The 13,766-nt window shown below is 42.2% G+C and overlaps 1 long non-coding RNA gene across 2 annotated transcripts in view; it reads left to right on the top strand.

The window, feature by feature from the left end:
* Nucleotides 1-4,116: 4,116 nt before the first annotated feature.
* Nucleotides 4,117-13,766, top strand: part of LOC121675592 — a 34,880-nt gene continuing 25,230 nt past the window's right edge. Inside the window, exons 1-3 of one of the 2 annotated variants that reach the window (XR_006020123.1) lie at nucleotides 4,117-4,918; nucleotides 6,682-6,823; nucleotides 12,824-12,933. This is a non-coding gene — a long non-coding RNA (uncharacterized LOC121675592). Of the gene's footprint in view, nucleotides 4,919-6,681; nucleotides 6,824-7,137; nucleotides 8,279-12,823; nucleotides 12,934-13,766 lie in introns of those variants that run through there. The other variant, XR_006020124.1, reaches the window with a different exon arrangement.

Here is a 13,766-nt window from a genome sequence, read left to right as displayed (position 1 = left end):
AAACATCTGCCTAGCCTTCTCCATTTTTGATCACCTAAAACATGATAGAGTGAGTTTTGCGCCATGTGGTTGAGTGAACAGTAATGTCAGTTTTCTTCTCATGGTAACTGTTCTCAAGCTGCAATGGCATAACTACAAACAGATAGCAAGACATTGCAGGTACACAGCAAGATCTGCAGTTTATAGGTTTACTTGGGTATTCAGGCAGTTCATCCTAGTTTTCCACTGCTAAGGATTTGATTCTAAAAGCTGTAATCTGGAATCTGTGATATTTCTTCTTAATGAACATGATAGCAGAGACATTGAACACATTGAGTCAATAAAATCGTGCTGGAATAACTAAAAGAAAGATATGCTCCATATTAACTGCAGGCTGTACCATTGGCACATCATCCAAGAAAGCTGAAATAGTTGCATTCTTCTAAGATTCAAGTATGCTTTGAGGTGAAAATACCATTTAGCAAGCACATATATCAACAATTTGATTTGTGACCCTCTTCCTTAGTACTGCACACTCTAGGCCAAATTCAAGACCAATGTCTGCTCCCTGGCTTCAGTGGGCTTTCATCCAAGCTAATATTTGGTGTCTTCCACTTAAACCAGAACCGAGCTCCTGCAGTGAAACACATGCCAAACATTAAGGGCAGTACTGGAATATATGTAGGTAGTGAAATTGCTACTGAGGAAACTTTATGCTCTAAGTGTAACTGGACACTAAACAGGAAGAGAAACTAATCATTGAAAGCATTGGTAATTCTCTCCTGAGCTGACAGGACAATCGATTTGGTAAACTGATCCTTTGGCAGCACAGCAAACAAGCCCCATCACTTTACAGAACAGATATTGACTGGATTTAGTCACACCTGTTAGGAAATGCTCTGAGCTGTACAGCAAATAGAGCAAACGGTAGTTTTTCAGTATTGTCTGGGTAATAAGGAAACTCTGGGAAAAGCAACTTGTCTGTCCTTCCTAAACTGTTGCACTGGTCTAGTTCACCATCATACTCTACTGAGTAGGTGCGTGGAGGAGAGCAGAGCTGATCCCTCTCCACTAAACTCCTCAAAACCACAAAACGTGGGGTACACAGAAGCTGGGCATTAAACCAGCCACTCTCTTGGGGCCACCTTCTTCCTTGCAGATGCAGGGACCGATAATAACCTTGTCCTGGAGCAGGCTTTGCGGAACAAAGGATCACATCGTGCCCAGCTGCAGGGAAACCTGCAGATGGTTTCTGCTACATTGGGGCAGGTAGGAAATGAGTAGACAGCAGATGCCTGGCAAGTTGTGTCATGGCGCTAAAGAAACGTGGGAGAAAGTTCTGCTGCTTTAGTTTTATCTTCATCCTCCCTGCAAAGCAGATAGTTCTGGATCATACTTATTCCAGAAACTAGACAGAAGACCTACGGATAGAGAATCATGTCTTTTGTGTGAGTTCTTCAATGTAGGAAAGAAAGAGGCCTCCAAGACGTGATCTGTGAACATTTTCTGTGGTAGTACTATCGTAATAACATGGTTTTTAAATTCAGAGGTGTAGAGTCAAGCCCTCAATGATGCAATAAAAAAGTCATGTGGCAGCACAATGCTTCTCAAGAGTAATTGTTTGGCCATTACTGCTGTGTAAGCAGAGTATACAATTCAGACATTAATAAAATTGTACTAAAGTGTGAAAAGCAAATCCTCTTATTTACAAGTAACTAGATAAGCCCAACCCTCACTGAAAATTTCTGTGTAATTTAATCATTATGTCCATGGCTATAATTGAGAGGCACAAAAGGGTATCACAGAGGATATATAGAGTTGTTACATGTCAGGGGTCTGATTTTCATTACGTTTGTAAGGTGTAGTTGTGTAAGTTTCTGCTTACATCCTAATTTATGAGGATGTGGGTCAAAGCCATTTTCTACAGCTCAGAGTAAAGCCAGGAGATACGTTCTTTACCTATTATGACTAATGTGACATCTGTAAAGAGTTAAATAAAGAGCATCTCTCCTCCACGGGTTTTTTTAGCACCCTTCTACTACTGTAATGTGAAATAAATTCCAAGTTAAAGAGTCATTATAACACTAAAACCAACAAAGCAAGGACAACCTCACACGTGTGTCTGAAACCTAATGAGCTTCCAGAAGAGCTCTAATGTCTGAGCCAGAGTATGTGGAAGAAGTTGAAGAAAAATGGAAATTGTGTGCTTGATTCTGTACTCAATTATACTAGTTGGAAATATGAAGTTTCAACAGTCTGATTCGATGATTAGAGTGATAGTGTGTTCTTTTAATTAAAAATGTTGCTGACCAGTTGATCAGCAAAGCTATGATACAACCCTAAAAACTCAGTAAGAAAGTAGATGCACTATGTAAGAAAGGTATTGCATCGTAAGATTATGAAATCTGCTCACCCAGGTTCAGCTCCAGGTTCTGCCACTGGCCTCTCCTGTCATCTCAAATCAATCAAGAGGGTTCAAATAAGTGATCATTATTTTGCATCTTACTGTCAAAGCCCTAAGCCTGACTTTTTGCAAGTCCTTGAAACTCCAGATTAAGATGAATATTTTTCAGCTGGGCAGAACATTTCAAAATCAGGACCAAAGTAGTTTGATTCTGAAAATTAGAAGGCACTTATTACTTACATATGCACATCACAGACCTAATTCAAGGCTGAACCAATGATATGCTTTAAATCTTGGGCTGGAAAATAATTCACACAATGAGTGGCAGGTTTATTCTTCTGCTGGTGCCCAGTCTTTTTTTCTCACACACAAAGAATTTTGGTTTAAAATGTGGTTTATTAGCCATTTTGATGTTTTAAGGAGTGGTCCAAGCAATTATAGGATTATACCTACACATGATGTCCTAGGAACATTTTAAGAAATGCAATGAGATTTGAACAAGAACTTGGCCTTGATGCAAAACAAATAGCAGGATAAAACATCGCCTCAAAACTTGAGACGCTGGCTGTGACTTGTGTTAAGTAGGGTATTTACTGTCTTGTGACCCAGGTGAAATGTAATCACCTGGTGCATATGTCCTAAAAAGAAGTTTTGCAAAGGGTCAGCCTCTGGCATCAATTTACAGCTGATGCTTACCCAGTGCTCATGAAATATTAAAGAACACAACTTGCCTGGGCAGTTTGTTCACAGGATCCTCTGGATTTTGATATTTAGAAGCCTCGCTATGCCGAGATATTCATATTGATCAAGAGGAAAGGGGTATTCACAAAGTTAAACACTGGATCCAAGAGCGACCTTGTTATGCCCATTACACTGCATGGAGAAACATGAATCACCATGAATGAAGCCACTTGTCCCTGTGTTAGCACTGTTCACGTCCCAGAGACTCCTGTTTTGCTTACCCATGACTGCTCAGACGAGATCTGGGCGAGTTGGGTCGCAGTCAGTGAGGATGTGATTGCTCTGCTCTTGAGCATCTCTCCCACTGCTGCAGCCACAGTTGTGTTTCCCTTTTGGATCATACTGTCCACCCTTGCTTATTCTGTATTTTTCTTTCTGACAAAATTTAACTGTCAAAAATATCTAGTCTGTAGATTATAACAGAAGTTTCTCTTGTATTGCAAATGAAGGTTTGTATCCATGTGTGCTGGTTTCAGCTGGAGTTGAGCTGATTTTCTTCACAGTGGCTGTTGTGGGGCTACATTTTTGAGCAAGTGGCTGTGTGGTGCCTGGTTGCTGACTGGAGTTAAACCACGACACCATGCAACTTCTCTTGGGTGACTGACTTCTTTTAAAGAGGCATTGCTTTGAAATTCTGTGCTGCCAAAAATGCTCAGCACTTTTGTCATCCATAGCAGCAATGATTCTAAACTCACAGCATGTGTAATAATATTTGAGAAATCTGACATCAAATTCGAAAGGATTTTTGCCTTTTTCTTACTTCTCCAAATTTTCCTCTGACATTTCCAGCTCTCTTCTCTTCCCTATTCCTCTGAGATTTTTCCTCAGGGAAAAATGTCACAGGGAAAAATTTCCTCAGGGAACTATGTCACGGTGATTTCATTAGCTATGATACTGTTAGCTCTGCTTGTGATCTGGATTTTCTCAGAAGTTTCTCATTTTAAAGCTTGTAAAATTTTTTCTTCTGGCTTACAACATCCACTACATGATATCACAGGAATAAAACTTGTAATGGAAGACATGGGAAGGACAGACCTCTTCTGCCCTGTCTCCAGTACTTACTACATCAGAGTTGGACACAAGCTCAAATCTTTGCTGCAGTACAGCTCCCAGATGTCAGGACTCACATAGTCAATATGTGTCAATTTTTGAGAAAGGCTGTGAAAATTTGGTATTCCCAAACTGGGTAAAAATGCAGAGCCAGGTGAGGTTAATTTTTGAAAAGTCCTTAAAAGCAACCTTTATGTTTTTACGACTTTAATGTGGAAGCCCACAGAAAAAAGTTCAGTCCTGCAGAGGATCCTAAATCTTTTCATGCTGACAGTGACGAACATGTACAGATTATCCCTATCCCTAATGCTGAGTGATTTCACCAACCTAGTGGGAAATATCCTCCTCTTAATTACACAGGAACAAGTAGGGAATTGCTGTAGTGACGTGAATGGAGTTATTTTGGATAGACACCAATACAGGAGAGAACACAATCTGGCGCCTTGAATACTGCCAACAAAAGCTCAGTTGTACTATCCCGTGATTTGACTGTGGCAGGCAGTCTTACTGAAGTGATGTCTGACCTAGCTCCCACTGAAGTCAATGTGAGCCTTTGCACTGATTAAAATGCTTTTCAGGAGACCCTCTCGGCAGCCGGATCAGATTTCGGATCATGGGCTCCCTCACTAACTTTGATTGAAACTCACATCCTCGATGGCGCTGACCTAAATGTCATCTTATCTCAAGACTGGCCCAGCTTTGGCTGGGGTTGTCGGATCAGGCAACCTTCTGAAGGCTTCTCAGGTATGAAATACTCTCTGTGGCTTGGTAGTGAATAGGGCTGTGGAAGACACAGCAGTGCTCTCGTCCATCAGCCCAAGCTGCTCTTTCAGTGGAAGGAAGATTCCTGTACAAGCATCCTTGGGAATGCCAGGCATTATTTAACCATTGTATTAGCATACCTCTGCTTATTTCCTTACAATGCTCTCATCGTGTTACAACATAGATGAGGACAAGTCCCAGACCCCAGAGATTTATCTTCTCTAAAGGAATGTTTCCAAGACTTTAGCCCAGTAAACACTGGAGTTTAGCTGGGATTTAGAAGGAATGTATTTTCCTATTTGGTTTGCAAGGTTTTTGTTTCCTCCCTCACTACAGATTTCCAGAATTTTGATTGATAGGGTTTCATTTAAATAATTCAAACTCCCAAGAAAAAAATCAAGCACATTTAATTTTTCATACAGAAAATATCTCAGATGACACAGTTTTGGACCTATGTGCTGGTGAGACCAGACTGCTAAAAAATAGTTTCTGCAGGATCCATCCAATCACTAAGGTTTGTGCCCAGCAAAGTTTGCTTTAAATATTCACTTTCAGGGCATCTGGCCTTTGCAGTTTGTTTCCTCTTCCATCCTAATGTGAGTTTTCGCACATTGAAAAAAGCTATTTTTTTTTCCTGTGGAACTTTGGACCAAGGATGGGGATATGGTAGAAAGATTAAGTAAGTGTGTGAAAAGGAGTACCTATTAAAAATCAGAAGGGAAACAAAAACAGAGTCTCTCTAGACCTGACCTTTCTGCCAGATTCCTCTGTACATCTTGGATTATGGAAAGACTGATGATCTGTCTGACTGACCACTGAAACATATTCTTCTTCATTACTGCTTTTGACCTGAAGAACATCTTCTGAATTGTTGACAATATTCCCTCCACTAGGCAGATCACACACTCATAAAAGGCAGGCTCATCTCTACCCAATCCTTCTCCTTCCTCTCAGAATTCAATGTCACTGTCCTAATTTGGACAGGTTTTCTGTAAAACTGTGTTGCAGTTTGGAGAATGCAGTTCTTTGGTATCGAAGAGATCACATTGGGGTAATTAATCTTCTCCCTTTCCTCTTGAAACTCCAAGCCCACAAGTGGCACATTTATAAAGAAATAAATGGTCCAGACCAGTCCAGATTACCTATAGAGTTGGCTAAATTAAAAAATAGAGGACTCATAGCTGTTGTTATTTAAGTGGAGTATGAAATATTCATAATTAATGGTGAACTAGTCCAAAACTTACCATAATTGCAACGTTCTGACTAAAGAAGACACGTGGCCAAAACCACGAACATTTTGGCAGCCAGCTTGGTACCATACTAAGACACTAAGACAAGCATATCACATGCAGGTCCAATGAGATTTTGTATGATTATGCTTTTAAACTGGCAGGGTTCTACACCCTAGTTGTAGTCAGAAGATCCAGGGCCTGAGATTACTATAATTTCATAGAGTAAAATCTTGGGCAAAGTTTTATTTAATCTGATAGGGCCCACTACTGAAATCCTTACATGGTGAAATGACTCATTGACGTCACTGGAGTTTTGCCTGAATAAGAACTTCAGAATAAGGCCCAGAGGGATTATCTGTGCCCTTCTCTACTTACTCATTAGGTAAATCCCATGTAGACTCTCCTGAATGTAAAATGGCCTAAATGGAAATATGGGTCTTATATAAAGTTAAAAAGGATTTACTGGATTTATTGCAGATACCTTAATTTAGGTTACCTTTTTTTTTCCCTCAGCAGAGGACTCTAAAAAGAGCAGGAACAAGAACACCTGTAATCCAGATGTTACAGAAAATCTCTCAAGAACTGTGATTTTTCAACTTTTTTCTTGATGTGGAGAGCTCAAGACAACTTCCAAGGGAAGTGCAGATCTGCTAAGGTACTGTCAGTTGAAAGAGTTTTCTTCATTATTTTTCATACACCTTTTGAAAGTTGCTTACCCACTGACCCTTGATTTAAAATCAGCGCTGTAAGAGGCTGACTTTTTCTAAAGAGGCAACAACTGCAGATACTTGGGTTGGATTCCATAGGCAAAGACACAAACATTTGAGGGGGGAGCATTTGGATCCAGTGCAGTCACCGGCCAACTCTGGGGCCTTGTGGGCAACGTTCTTGCTCCATAATTGTCCAGTAGGAATTGTCCTGCTGGACAAGAATCAGGATCCAGCCCTGACACCTATCCTTCCTTCCCAGTTGATCTCAAACTGAAGAACATGGACAACAGAAGGAGAACACACTGCTGGGGAAGAGAACTCTCCTCCTTTCCCCCTCAGAACTACCGATAACCTTGCAATTTGCTAGCAGCTGGAGGAGAGTAAGATTTCTAATTTCCCAGGCATGATGTTTTTTTTCAGAGGCAGTTTCCAGCCATCCTGAAGGAGGTGGTGAAAGTGTGAAGTCAAAAGGATACTTTATAGTCTGACCATGGCATGTGCCCACACTAGATTATATCAGGAGCGCTTGACTTCGTGAGGGACTCTGGCCCCACTGATCCTGGAAAATGGTCTTTTAGTTCCCTAGGTCAGGTTCCTAACATTCTTGTGGGCTGGTAGATGCTTTAGTATTCATCCTGACAGGTGTCAACATCCTGACAGCTGTATGTCATTCTACCTTGACAAGGCTTTTCTTTGCCTTAAAACAAAAAAAGGAACAAACAAACAGCACCAAAAAGCTGTGAAGATACAAGAAGCACTCAATGGCAACTGTAGCAGCATTAAATTCACTGCCTCTGTTTTCCAGTGCCACAGAACTTCCCATTCCACAGCAAGTCAATGCTGAGAGGCCACTCAATCCTCCCTGGTGCCTTCACAGCACAGGACACCCTCTAATCCTTCTGACAGGCTGTTTCTGCTGCATCCTTGGTGTGTGAAGGTGCTGAGCACCCTTCCCTGTTGATGGCATCAAGGGGAACATCTCAGTTACCCATCTTGGAGATTGGACAGACAGAAGTAGAAGGGACACAGATAACGCTCAAACCTCTCCCTTCCAAAATTAACACGTTGATTAATTACACTGACATTCAACTAAGATGGGGATGTTAGACCAGGCCTATAAAGTACTAGACTTTTCTGGTGAATACTTTTTTGTATCTCTCATCTTGTTTGGGACAATTCCTTTCCTCAGCCTCTCAAACAAACCCATAAGTGGGAGACTAACCTGAAGTGTTATCCCACTCAATGGCAAAGTAGTTTTTCATATTCTTCCCTAGTACTAGGGCTCTGTTTTTGAAGGCAGAGAACTTAGCTAGCCTTGCTATGTCCCAGCAAGTACAGAAACTATGTTTGTTGTGTCATGAAAATAAACAACATGTTTTCAATGTTAAATAAACATTTATCCAAAGGTTCAGTGTGACTGCTTAAAACTTAAGTAAATCAATCACTGTAGGTTAACCTTTGTTCAGTTTTTTTCTTTCTGAAAGCTCTGTAACTATCAGATCTCACAGTTACATGGTTTTTCAACATGCCACTGTTAGGAGAAATACTTAGTGGAGAAATCTGGCACAGGAAATGCTTTTCCACCCAATGCTCTGTGGAGCTCAATAAGTTTATGGGTTGCTGTGCTATATCTTAAGGACATTAAAGATACAGTTTCAGCTACAATCCATCTGGAAATATACCATGAATGTGAAACTATTGAGAGTTTAGAAGAAGTTAATGTTCCTTAGCACATGCATATCAGCGCAGTTCAATTACACAGTTACAAGCATGCTTTCTGTCTAAACTGGCTCTGTGGAACAGATCCTAACATGTCATACCAAGGTGTTTGCAGTACAAAGGCTTATTGTGATGGAGTTCAGCTGAAGGAGATGAGAATATGAAGACACAAGAAAACATTTTCAAGGAATTGAGGCTGTGGCAAACAGTGGCTGCTCTCTGCTCTGACGGAGCAAATATTTTTTTACCTGCAAAGCTTGGTAAGTTGGGTAAGCAGTAAAGTTACCCAGCTTAACTCAAGACCAAAATGGAAATCCGAGAAAAGGAAGGCAGCGTTTTTTGTTTAAGAGTTAATTCCCTCTGCCAGTCAGTACAGATGGCTGTTTCACTCTGCCTGCACATCTGACACAGGTGACAGCACTGCACAAATTCAAGGCAGGAAAACCATATGGATTGACAACAGAAGTGGAGTTCTTTCAGTGATGGGAGGCTATTTTTAGAGCGGGGTAGATGATACAGCAGAGGTGGACAAGGTAGGATCCTTTTCACCACATATGGCTGAGCCAACTAATGTTTGTTCCAGAGGGACTCTTAAAGGATCTTCTCACTTCCCTGGAAATTCCTTTTTTTTCCTCCTGTAAAATACTAGACCACTTTTAGTTTGGATGAGAAGCAACTGTGACAGGAGCTGGTACTATGGGGAACATACCTTATGTGTCCTGCCTACCTTTTGGAGGTAATTTTCTTTTGACTAAATGTCTCAGTTTTTCTTCATTCTGCAAAGATTTTCAGTGACAGACAGACAAAATCTTGGCAGTGTTTAAGCCACATACAGCCATGGGATCTGCTTTCTGTGTCTCTACTGAACTGGACTGTAAGCATACTCTGTGGGCTTACAGTGTGCTCCTTTCTCAATCACTGAGGATCCCCTGAAGCCCCAGCGAGCTCTTGCTGCTCTCCCCATATGGAAACTGTTGTCTTTGCCAGACCCAAGAGTCTCTTTCAGGGGTGCTATTCTCTATCATAGGAGGTGGACCTTGCTTCTGCGTGCAGCAGGTATCTGGAGATCCCTTCCTTTCTCTTGTGTAAGTCAGGGCTGCTGCAGTGGTTTACTTCCTCCTTCAGGTTTGTCCTTGCAGGCCTCTAGGAATGATTCAGCCATTTCCTTGCAATGTGTAATCAGGCTTAAATGTATGGCCTGAAGATGGAGAGATACTTAAGGAGTTTATAGGCTCACTAGTGTCTCTTACTCTGTGTTCCAAATTGCGTAAGGCCCTTCTCTCCACCCTCTGTGTAGAGATCCCATTTGCAGGGCCAGCCATGTGTATGCCAATTGTATGGACTCGTAAAGGGACAGGCCACTTTGTCACAGCCTCCCTAAAACACTATCATCAGGCATAAAAAGTGCCATAATCTACTTCCACATTGTTTACAAACCCTGTAATTGGTTTCCATGTCAGTGTGGAGCACAATCCATGTCTCCACAGCATTATGTGGAAGCTTATTTCCTTCGTGTCTGCGGACCCTTTGATTTAGGCAACACTCAGCTTTTTTGGCTAAGTGAAAACACAGTAAAACCTTTCAAATCCCAAGAAATTCCAGCCTGCTCCTGGAGCACATGCAAGAGGATACATGAAGCATGTACAGCCTGAAACTCAGGTGATAGTAGGGATGTAAATGGAAGCCAGAAAACCCTGCGAGATTAGTTTCCTCAAGTTTAATGAAGAAAACAGGCACCCTTTACATGAAGGTTCAGAGTAAGCACCTGACTTAGCTGCTTTGCATCTCTCCACAGAGAACACTAACTCTCTGCCAACTAGAGGAGAAGACAAAGAGACAAAGATACCTGTCACCGAGACAAAGATATCTGTTGTGAGTCCCGTTTCTCCCTGACCTGCAGGCTCTCACACGCTCAAAATCTGCAGGGTGGTGGTGTTCTGCCAGGACTGGTAGGCATCTGCTTGTTGCTCAAGTGAGTCTCCCAAGGTGGGAAACAGGACAGTGTTTCACTTTCTACCCGCTGCATCTTGCTGCCATGCAGCCCCTCCACCCTCTGTGGGGGTGTCTAGTGCAATCCCCAGAGCACCAAACCTGACTGATCTCATTCAAATTGCATCTTGGATGGTAGGAAGTTTGGATGACAGACAGCTTCAGGCTATAAATACATCTGCTGAAAAAACATGTAGGTGGGTAAGATACTGGTTTCTCCTGCAATTGCTACTGGGATGCCCTGGTTGTGGATGTTGGCATCCCCACTACCCAGCAAACATTGCTGCCCACTCAAGGCCATGATGGAAAATCCCTGAGTTCTGCCACAGGACTTTCCCTTTTCTCCATGTCTAAGTAATATCCACCAAACACATGCTGCTGCAAAACCACTATGGCTGTGGTAATCTTCTGGTTAAAGAGCTAAGTGATTTCCTCCATTTTTTGAGGTAAACCACTAACCCAAGTCAATTGTGTACAGTGTTACTGGTTTGAGCCTCACCCTAGAAAAGCTTTATCCAGCAATCAGAGAGGTGTTAATACACATTGTGCCTTCCACTAGTAATGGCAAAATGGGCTGTGGTGGGTGCCATGGGAGTGCCTGTCACCGCTCCCTGCTCACTCTGTGGGCACACAGCTGCCTGCAGGCTGGGGCATAGACACAACCCTTTCAGTGAGTGCCCTGCATGGAAAAATCCAGCAGAGATTTTCCTTTGAAAATTACCACTGCAAGAAAGGGGTTGGCCTTGAAGGTACTACTTTGCTTCAGTCAGAAAAGGGTATTTTAGACTCATCCCTTTGAAAGGAAAACTACAAACAAGTGATTGTTTTTCTCCAGCCATGCAGCAAAGTCCTGTTTGAAGCAATTTGCCCCTGAGGCAGAACATATAAAAGATACACCCCAGTTACAACCAGCTGCAGCTTGCTGGGGAAAAACCACTCCAGCAGTGCTGGATCCCTGCTGCAGAGTGACTCACTAGCGATGTTTATCCTTCATTATGATGCAGGTTTGGTTCATTCATTGCCTAACTATTATGTCACTAATTAGAGACCCTTAACTGACTAGGACAAGGGATGTTCACAACAGCTTGATGTGGTGGAGGGAGTGACAAACATGTCAGGGACTAGATGTGACCTAGCTTTAGAAAGGCAGGAGAGTTGGAAGAATCAGGAACAAAAACTTCTTGTTTGGGGGTCTCTTCTCCAGCTGCCACAAAAAGAAACATGTTTTTCTTGCTAGCCTGTGGGCTGCAGAGGCAATGCTTTGCCATAGTTGGCTTATTCTGCACTTACTGTTAATATGGGGAGGGAAGCAGAAGTGGGCAAACAACTGCATCCTTTTAAAGCCAAGTAATTCTCACAAAGAAGGCAACAAACAGAACTAATATCAGTACCCTCTATGGGCAAACTGCCAATGCTTTAAGCTGGATGAGTAGAGCATGGCAAAATAACAAGTTTCCTGGAGGAAAATCTGCTCTTTGGCATTATAGCACTTGATTAACCTACTGTAAATATGTGTGGTCTTAGCCCTCAGTAGATGTGAGGTCTCCTAGCATGCTGCTAGGCAAAGACAGCTAAGTGTCCAGCACATTGTATGTTCTCTGCTTCTTGCTCACTCCAAAATGAGTGTGGACCTAATCATTCTAAATAAATGGCTAAAAAAGATCTATGATGGGTCTCCATAGCATCGAAATCTATCAAAGCTGCTAGGTGAAATAATCTAAACTACTCACATGGAAACATCCATGAAAAGAAGGCAGTTCAGCTTGGAAGCAAACTGCCTGAAAGTATGAACTTGAGGAAGTTGAAAAAGCAGGCATCAGTATGTCTGTCCTTCATGTTTGCAATTAGCAACCAAACATATGGGAGAGAGGGAGGGCTCTGCTTGCTCAGAGAGAGCAGCTGTTACACAAGAGGCACAGCAATGCTGAGATTCCCAAGTCCAAGGCACACAAACCTCCCTGTGAAGCAGATGTACAGCCTCGTGCCCTGCATGCCCTGCTGCATGGAGCTGTGGCACTTACAAGTGGGTGATTGCACACAGCAAGCTGGAAGTGGGGTTTCTCATGGTCAGCATTTGATGAGAGTTGTCTCAGATGCCAGCATGTCTCCTGTGTCTCTCCTTCAGCCACGGCATTTCATATAGATACTCCTCTCCAAAGCACTTAGAAATGAAAATTATTTTATAAGCACTAACTAGTTAATGTTTAACCCACTGGTTTTTCTTTTTCCTTTTGTAGTGTACCACTCTGCTTCACATGTTTTGCAGTGGAACCAGCTGTGTCCTTCTTTGAATAAGCCCTTGGCTCTTGGCATTCACTGGAAACATTTTCCAGCTGTGAGATGAAAGGTAAAAGCTTTAAAATTATACAGTGGACAGTAGACCTCTGAAACAGTTTCTTCACAGTGAATCTGACATACTCCCTGCTAAATACCACAGATTATAATAAAACCTTTGAGTGTAACAGCCTGGCAACTTATTTTGGAAAATAAAAAAATGGGATACCTGGGAATCTGAAATCTTTTGGCTGTGTTGCCTGGCAATGGGCAATGTCCACTTTTGTTCTGAGGGTCCTAGAACCTCCTGACTCAACAAGCCCAGTTACATGCTGGTGCTTCCTTTGCTAGGACCCAGCAAAGGAAGCACTGGGCAGCAGCCATTGTCCAATCCTCTAGGTAACCTTTCTGTCGTGATTATTTAGTAAGCAATGTGGCAGCTGTATAGAGTCATCCTGCTTAGGGATCCATGCCCTTTCATCCGTGTATTGTCTTTCCACAAGTGCTTTTCTTTTGGAATCGTAAACTCATTATGCCTTCATCAAGGAAACGCTTGTTCTTCCCCCTCATCTGCCCCCCTCCTTGCCCCATTTGATGGTTTTCTCTGTCTCTGGTTCCTCTTGTTTCAGCTGCTCAGATCATGAATGGTAATATTTTCGTTACAGCTAAATACACCCTCACCTACTCATTGCCACAACATGCCTTTAAACTAGCTAGAGCAAAAACCCATTCCAACGGGTAAAATATTACTGTAGGCTCAAATGAGCCTTGGAACAGTGCAATGCTCTATGAAATGGTATAGGACAGAGCAGATATTGTCTACAGCTGAATTCATTAGGCGTCAACATAAAGGTTGGAGGTGGACCTGTTGGAAACCACAAGTCCTGCTCATTGTGACTGCACACT

The sequence above is a fragment of the Corvus kubaryi genome, unplaced genomic scaffold, assembly GCF_017639235.1.
Source record: "Corvus kubaryi isolate FWS band 111438036 unplaced genomic scaffold, C.kubaryi_AGA036_p1.0 74, whole genome shotgun sequence".
Classification (NCBI taxonomy): domain Eukaryota; kingdom Metazoa; phylum Chordata; class Aves; order Passeriformes; family Corvidae; genus Corvus; species Corvus kubaryi.
Note: the sequence above shows the minus strand (reverse complement) of the source record. Positions and strands in the feature narration are given on the sequence as shown.